This window comes from Mustela nigripes, chromosome 12 (genome assembly GCF_022355385.1).
Source record: "Mustela nigripes isolate SB6536 chromosome 12, MUSNIG.SB6536, whole genome shotgun sequence".
NCBI lineage: Eukaryota > Metazoa > Chordata > Mammalia > Carnivora > Mustelidae > Mustela > Mustela nigripes.
The window spans coordinates 126001041-126009148 of NC_081568.1; the positions used below are offsets into that span (position 1 = coordinate 126001041).

At 34.2% G+C, this 8108-nt stretch overlaps 1 non-coding gene across 1 annotated transcript; it reads right to left on the minus strand.

The window, feature by feature from the left end:
- Positions 1-1129: 1129 nt before the first annotated feature.
- Positions 1130-1280, minus strand: LOC132028891 (U12 minor spliceosomal RNA). Its single transcript, XR_009407578.1, has one exon. It is a non-coding gene; the product is annotated as a U12 minor spliceosomal RNA (small nuclear RNA).
- Positions 1281-8108: the final 6828 nt, after the last annotated feature.

Consider the following 8108-nt stretch of genomic DNA (forward strand, 5'->3'; position numbering starts at 1 on the left):
TAATTTGTTGGTATAAATCTTACACACTCTGAATCAAGTGGTTGATCATGGACCTCATTATTTTTAGAAGTAAATATGTTGCCTATTTCTTGCATCCAGGCTGAACTTTTCAGCTGTATTATATCCATTAAATTCAGAGTTAATTGGCACGTTTGTTTTTATTGCCTCCCATGGGTTGATTTGTGTCTTCCAAAAATACGTTGAAGCTCTAAGCTTCAGTACCCCAGAGTATGACCTTATTTGGAAATTGTGTTGTTGCAGGTATCATTAAGCTGAAGTTCTACTAAAGTGGAGTGGATCCATAATCCAATATGATTAGTGCTTTTATAAAAAGAGGGATGACCATGTGTAGACACAGATACATAGGGAGGATGCCATGTTCATGTGTAGACACAGATACATAGGGACGGTGCCATGTTCAACACAGGTGGAGATTGGAGTGTTGTAGCTGTAAGCCAAGGAATGCCAAGAACTGACAGCTGCCACCAGGAACCTAGGAAGAGGCATGGAAGAATTTTATACTTAGAGGAAGCATGGGCTTGCTGACATCTTGACTTCAGACTTTGGCCTTCAGGACTATGTACCATAAATTTCTGTTGTTCTAAGCCACACACTTTGTGGTATTTTGTTATCATAGCCTTAGGAGACTAATATCCTACCTTTATACACAATTCCTTCAATTATTTTTATTTTGTTTTTCATTATACTATATATATATATATGTATATATATATATATACATATATATATATATAGCTTTTTTTTTTTTTACTTTGAGTATAGTTGACACAATGTTACCTTAGTTTCAGATGTACAACTTAGCAATTTGACAAGTTTCTATTTTACAGTATGTTCATCCCAAGTGAAGCTACCATCTTTTCCATTACATTGTTGTTACAGTAACATTGACTAGATTCCTTACCTTGTGCCTTTCATTCCCCTGAAATATTAATTATAGAACTTGAAACCTGTATCTCCCTCTCCCCTTCGTTCATGTTTATATAATATGTATTTTTTTTTTATTTTTAACACTCGGGGCTAATCTAGTTTCTTACCTATAGGAAACATGTACCTTCTCAACCTTGCTTATTACCTTTGTACCAGTCTGCTCTTTCAGTGTTAAAGGGCTACAGCAGATTATGACTCCTAGACATCCCACAAGTTAGATGGGTCATCTTAGCAGTAACCTTTACTAGCTCAAAAATTTGTCTCACATTAGCAGTGGGGGTTTAGACATCATGCCATCAATTTTTTTTTCCTAACTTGTAAGTTTAAAGCATACAATATGTATTTTAATAGGACTCCTTGAATCCTCTTTTATGAAATGAGGCAGAATTCATATCTATCTACTCACAATCCATCCTATAACATAAAAATCCAAGATGTGATCCAAGCTTCCAAATAGCTGACTGTTTATGGATGTCTTAAGACTCAGTGCCCCTGTGAGTTAATGAAAAATACAAAATAATAGACACCCAAACTGTAAACTATGTGGAACAAACAATACCTCTATAAGAATTTAAAGCTGGGATTAATCAGAATAGGCCAAAGTAAATAATAACATGCAAAGTGTCACTAAATCAGGATTTAAGCTGAAGCTTAAGGAATGGGTAGAAAAGATTTCAGCTGGTGAAGAAGAGAGGATGGCATTTCAGGAAGGAAGCAAGTTGAGCAATGCTTGGATGATATAGTCAAGTGCGTGATGCAGATGAATGATGATACCAACTCTAGAGAAAGTTCTATGGTTGGGGTTAGTGGAAAATAGTTTTGTCTGAGAGGGAGGTAGAAAAATTGCAGGGAATCTGAAAAAGAAAAAAAAGAAACAGGAGCTGTTAAATCTGATTAGGAAGGAATTGGGAGTTGTGTAGAGTTTTTGAACACTAATAGAATGAAAGGGCCTTCAGGAGATTAATCCAGAGATAGTGTGCAAGATAAATTAGAGTCAGAGAAAGGAAAAGGAGTCAAGAGAAAAGAGTCTGAGAGCTGTTTTAGAAAACTGATTACAGACTCCAGACTTCTGGTCTTAGGAACCTAAATAAATGCTCCTGACTCAGGAAGATCAGCTTAGTTTTCTGACATTTACTTGAAATTCTGATTTCTCTATGGCTCTTTAATTTCTCTTTCTCATCTGGGTCAGATTTGAGCCATTGGCACATATTTCAGGGATCTTTTCACTGATAATGAAAGGTTCATGTCCAACCTTGAAAGACCTTGTATAAACTTTGATTTTTAAAAGCACTTAACATGTATGGCATATGAGTCTATTTAGAATGCTCACTACTAGGCTCAGTACTGAGAGAATGCCACCTTTGAAATTTGCAGGTATCCTTTATTTCCAAGCTCTGTTTATTTTGCTGGCTGTGGAACCCTCCTTTCCACTTCATTATTTTCTCTTTTCTTGAAACTAGTCTAGTTAGCACATGTGACCCGAGATGGGTGGATGCTTTTCCTTTGAATTTTACCTTCTTCATCCTTTTAGAAAATGATGCCTCTTTATATACAGATTTCAAGGGTACTTTTTATGCCATAATTGACTTTGAGCACTCTTTGGCCTGATACTTCTATTGAGATTGAAATTTATGGATGTAATTTGAGATGTCCTTCAAATTGTATTATCATCAATATTATATGACTATTTCTTTGAGCAGCACATGGAGAAATACATTATATACATTTTTTAAAAAATTGTTTTTTGTGGACATTTTCAATTTTTGCATGTAAAACATACTTTTTTCTATAAAATATATGTTTCTAATGGACAGCCCTTTGAGCTCTTTATGGAAATTTAGCCCAGGGAAAAGAAACGTGGAGTTGAAATGAATGACATTGAATATCCTAAGAATGTTCATCTGAGAGTCACTCATATTCACAGAATGGAAAAAAAATTGATCAGTATTCAGAAAAATGGGATGATTGAAATTGTTTAAAACATGTTCTGCAACTAAAAAAAAGTAAGTGGTTTGTTTTAGGATATAAAGTTCTGATAATTCTTTGAATCAGAGTCACCTGGGCATCCTTCTTTTAAATTCTCCACCTGCTGCTGAAAAACCAGCCTAAATAGTTACATGGAAACCTGCATAGCATTTTGAAACTTAAATTCTTTGATTAGTAATTTTGACCTGGGCATGTGTTACCCATGTTAGAAATATTTTAAGTGCTTAATGGTACTGTTTTTTTCAAAATGCTGTAACTAAATTTTAGCTGTATCAAATATTTGTTTTTTCAATTAAATGGCTATGTCCATTATTTAAATATAAATTATAATTAATATAATTTAATATAAATGAATATACATGTGTTTTTTAAAGATTTTTTTTTTTTACTTTCTCTGTAATAAGAAATGAAATTCATTTTGTTCTCTGGAAGGAGTCTTGCATTAATATTTTTTTCCCAAAAGTATAGATAAATACTATTTATTATCTTTATATTTAAACAAATATCATTTTTTTAAAGATTTTATTTACTTATTTGACAGAAAGAGATCACAAGTAGGCAGAGAGGCAGGCAGAGAGAGAGAGGAGGAACCAGGCTCCCTGCCTAGCAGAGAGCCCAATGCGGGACTCGATCCCAGGACCCTGAGATCATGACATGAGCCAAATAAATTGTATGATGTTATAATTTGAAAATATTTCTATTTCTCTTAGCAGAGTATGAAATTATAAAGCAGAAATTATAAAATCTTTAATAGGTAATAAAGTCCAACACATTTTTACTTACTGGTCTATACTTGGTAAGTGCTTGATAAATTTATTGATTGGCACCTGGGTGGTTCAGTCAGTTAAATGTCTGCCTTCAGCTCAGGTCATGGTTCCAGGGTCCTGTGATTGAGCCCCACATTGGGCTCCTTACTCACTGGGGAGCCTGCTTCTCCCTCACCCTCTGCTGCTCCCCCTGCTTGTGCTCTCTCTCTCTAATAAATAAAATCTTTAAAAAAACAAATAAATGAAATAAAAAAATACATTTGGATAAGTGAATGCATGACTTTTCATGTTACTAGTTCTTTTGTTTTTATTTTTGTTTTTTTATTCTGGAGTTTGTTTCAATACAGGGACATTAATCTTGTAATTTAAATGAGTATATAGCTATGTCTGAACTTAAAAAATTAAATCCAGCTTAAAATTCTTCCACATTAGAATGAATCTACTGGTTTCATAAAAGTATTCTTAAGTATGTTTTCCTAAGTGATCCACTCCAGAGTGCATTCCACAATTCTTATGAAGATCTGTGATTGATTGATTGATTCTGATTTTGATTAGCAATCCCTCTTAAAGAAAATACAGTATTTTCAAATTCAGTTTATGACTCAAAATCATTATGGAAGAGGTCTCTTTTAATTTAAATTTTTTTTAAAGATTTTATTTATTTATTTGACAGAGAGAGATCACAAGTAGGCAGAGAAGCAGGCAGAGAGAGAGGAGGAAGCAGGCTCCCTGCTGAGCAGAGAGCCCGATGATGTGGGGCTCGATCCCAGGACCCTGAGATCATGACCTGAGCTGAAGGCAGAGGCTTTAACCCACTGAGCCACCCAGGTGCCCTGGAAGAGGTCTCTTATGATTACCATTAAGCTCATATATAACATCTTATTCATATAATCTGTATTAAGGGGAACCTAGGTGGCTCAGTCATTAAGCATCTGCCTTTGGGTCAGGTCATGATCCTAGGATCCAGGGATCAAGCCCCACATTGCACTCCCTACTCAGTGGAGAGCCTGCTTCTCCCTATCTCTCTGCCTGACGCTCTGCCTACTTGTGCTTTCTCCATCTCTGTCAAATAAATAAATAAATAAAATCTTTAAAAAAATACAAATAATCTGTATTAAATTGATGGTCACTTAAGTTTATACCCATTCTAAAAGCATTGATTTTTACCCCTCTCATTTTATGTGTATGATGTTAAACTTTTTATCCTTTTACTTTAGGAATGCCTTAACTGATTTTTATACACATACTTGCTTTTATTCTTTTGTGTTTTAACCTCAGTAATGATTTTATAATGATTAATCTGGTGCTTTTATTATCTTGTATTTATCTGTAAATATTTTCCTTTCATAATTTTCTTTCTCCTGACTATGGTCTTTATTTCCCACTCAAAGTATTCCCTTTAACATTTCTTCTAAGTCTAGTTTTGTGGTGATGACCACCGGTAATTTTTGTTTGTCTGGGAAACTATATCTTCTTCTAATCTGAATGATAGTCTTGCTGGGGAGAGTAGTCTTGGTTGCAGTTTTTTTTGTTTTTGTTTTTGTTTTTCCTTTCAGCATTGTGATTATATCCTGACATTCCCTTCTAGCCTACAAAGTTGCTAGCTGAAAATCATCTGATAGATTTATGGGGTTTGCTTATATGTAACTATTTTCTCTTGCTACTTTTAAAATTCTTTCTTTATCCCTACTTTTTGCCATTTTAATCATTATGTGTCTTGGTGTGGACCTCTTTGGGTTTATTTTGTTAGGGACTCTGTGCCTCATGGATCTCAATGTCTGTTTCCTTCCCCAGATTTGAGAAGTTTTTAGCTATTCTTCAAATACAATTTCTTCCTTCTTTTCTCTCTCTGCACCTTTTGGGATCCCCATAATACAAATGTTACTATACTTGATGATGTCTCTGAGTTCCCTTATCTTTTTTTCTAGAATGTATATCTTCTAGGCCACTTAACACCAGTGGTCCCAAAGTTAAATATATCCCTTTCTATTCCTGTGTCTTATTTGGAGACTCTACAACCTCTTTCACTTATGGCCCTTATATTTTTAACCAACAGTATTAGTTCTTTATTTCAAGAAATTTCATCCTTCTCAGTGGGTGTTGAATATCCTTTTCTTTAAACTGCATTTGAGAAAGTTAACTGCTACTCTGAAAGGCTACCTAAATCATAATCCCTTCCAAACAGGTAAGTTCTTAAACTAACAGCAATCATTCTTAGTTTGCATTGCACTAAGCTTTTTGATGTGATTCCAAAGCTGTCATCCTTAGCCTAGACACAGAAAAGTCCAGCATCCTATAAAGGGGTTAATGAATATAATCTGATATCCCAGAGGAAGATAAATATAATTCTTGGACATGTGTTATATTAAAGAGATAATAGTATATAAAATATGTTTCATGAATCCAGGGAAGGAAATTTTACTTTTTCCCTGAAACAATGTTTAAAAAAATCATCAGAAAACTAACATATGTAGATAGATTACATCCATGATAGATAATGCCTTTTGAATGACTAAATTTTAGACAGGCTTCTTAATGATTTGAAGCCTCTGACCTCCCTTTTCTTAGAGAACATTTGCTTTAGAAAACTGGTAATTGTCAATTTTTTCTCTTCCTCTGAGATATAAATTTTTCAAATCTCCTTATGAGGGTTACAACCCAGAAATGTCTACCTCAAGTATCAAGAACCATCCATTTGAAATGTAATTATCAGGGACCCAGGTCTCCCAATTTCTCTGTGGGGGATGGCAGCCACCCTCTGGCTTGACTATCCTGCGGGTTATAAAATTACCTTTCATCATGTGGATGAGAGAAAGTTTACTTGTCCTTTGAGTAATGCCAGTGAGCAAATAGGGTAGCCTAAGATTCCTCCTACACTAACTTACAAATTTCCCAGTCCTCCCTTTTTTTTTTCTTTCTTTCAGTAGAGTTGAGCTCAGACTGAGTTTGATTCTCTTTCCCTTATTACAATATTCTCAAATAAAATCTTCATTCTCAGTTTAACCTTCCCTGGTAAAATTTTTACCCAGACACTCCCTCCCATTTTTCTTCTCCTTCACCCTTTTTAAAATAATGCTGTTTATGGTAAAAACCATAAAGTAACAGATGCCAATTCCACACTAAAATCATACATTATTAGCAGAGAATAGGGAAAAGTAAGATTGTTCAAGAAAGTTCAAATCAAAAAGAAAGTTGATTAGGGAGGGGGAAGTGAGTCCCAGCTTTGGAGGTATCAAGTAATCCTTTCTCTAGAGCTTCTCTAAATAACATTCCATTTCTTCATAAACTCACTGAGACAATTTTCTGTGATTTTTTGCACTAGATTTCAAGGATCATTACTTGCACTGTCTTTATTCCTCCCAAAGGATGATTACCAGTGTGTTCCCAGAATTCTCCCTCCGTAAGGCAAATCAGAGTTCTCAAGTTTAGGTCAACTGTTCAGCAAAGATTTTCAAGGAATGGAGAATTTTTTTTTTTTTTTTTAAAGAGGAATCACAGGATTCATGAACAATGTAGTGAAATTCACAGGGTAAAGATGCACAGTCTCTCCTCCTTCCCAATTTCTGTTACAGGGCAGACACACTTTATTTATCTTGTCTTTCCTTCAGGATGGGGAGGTCTTTTATTCTTACAGTGCTTCCAACATTTAAGCTTAAGTAGAAGGAAACTCCTTAGACCCCTCTAGACTTCATATTGCCTGACTAAAGAGAAAAAATGAAGTTTGGGGATATGTCCCTACAAAATAATATTTTGGTTGCTCTTTTTCAAGGTTATATTTCCTCACTAATATAGATTTTTCATATTTTCTTACCATTAATGAGATATCTCCCAAACCAAGCTCAGTCACAAACACACACACAGAGCACATGCCCTGAGAACATTTGAGTGTAATGAAAATTGTTTTGAGGGGCAGACTATAAAATATTTAATACTGATATAGTTAGATTGAACCAGGAATCAAAAGAGTGAAATAACATTCTAGTTCAGTTACCCTTAGCTTTTGCCTCTGAGCAAGAAATTTAAAATCTGCGAGCCTCCATATTTTGCCTATAAGTAGAAATAGTAATCCCTGCTCTGACAATATCAAAAGAACATGTTAAAAATCAAATACAATAATGAATATGAAAATGATTCATGAAATAAGAATCCTTATAAGACTGAAGATGGCAATATTAAGGAAAAGAGTCCACTTATGCCTGATGTTGTAAATCTTAAATATTGACTTCAATTATATTGATATTTCAATATCTAGAAGTTGATACTAATCAGTTTGAGAAGAAATATCTTGGAGAATATAAAAAAAAGTTTGGATGACACCCACCGAATGTTTATATAAAGTGAAGTTCAAGTATATTTATTTACCTGAGGTGTTTTTTTTTTTTTTTTTTTTTTTTTTTTTTTTTTTTT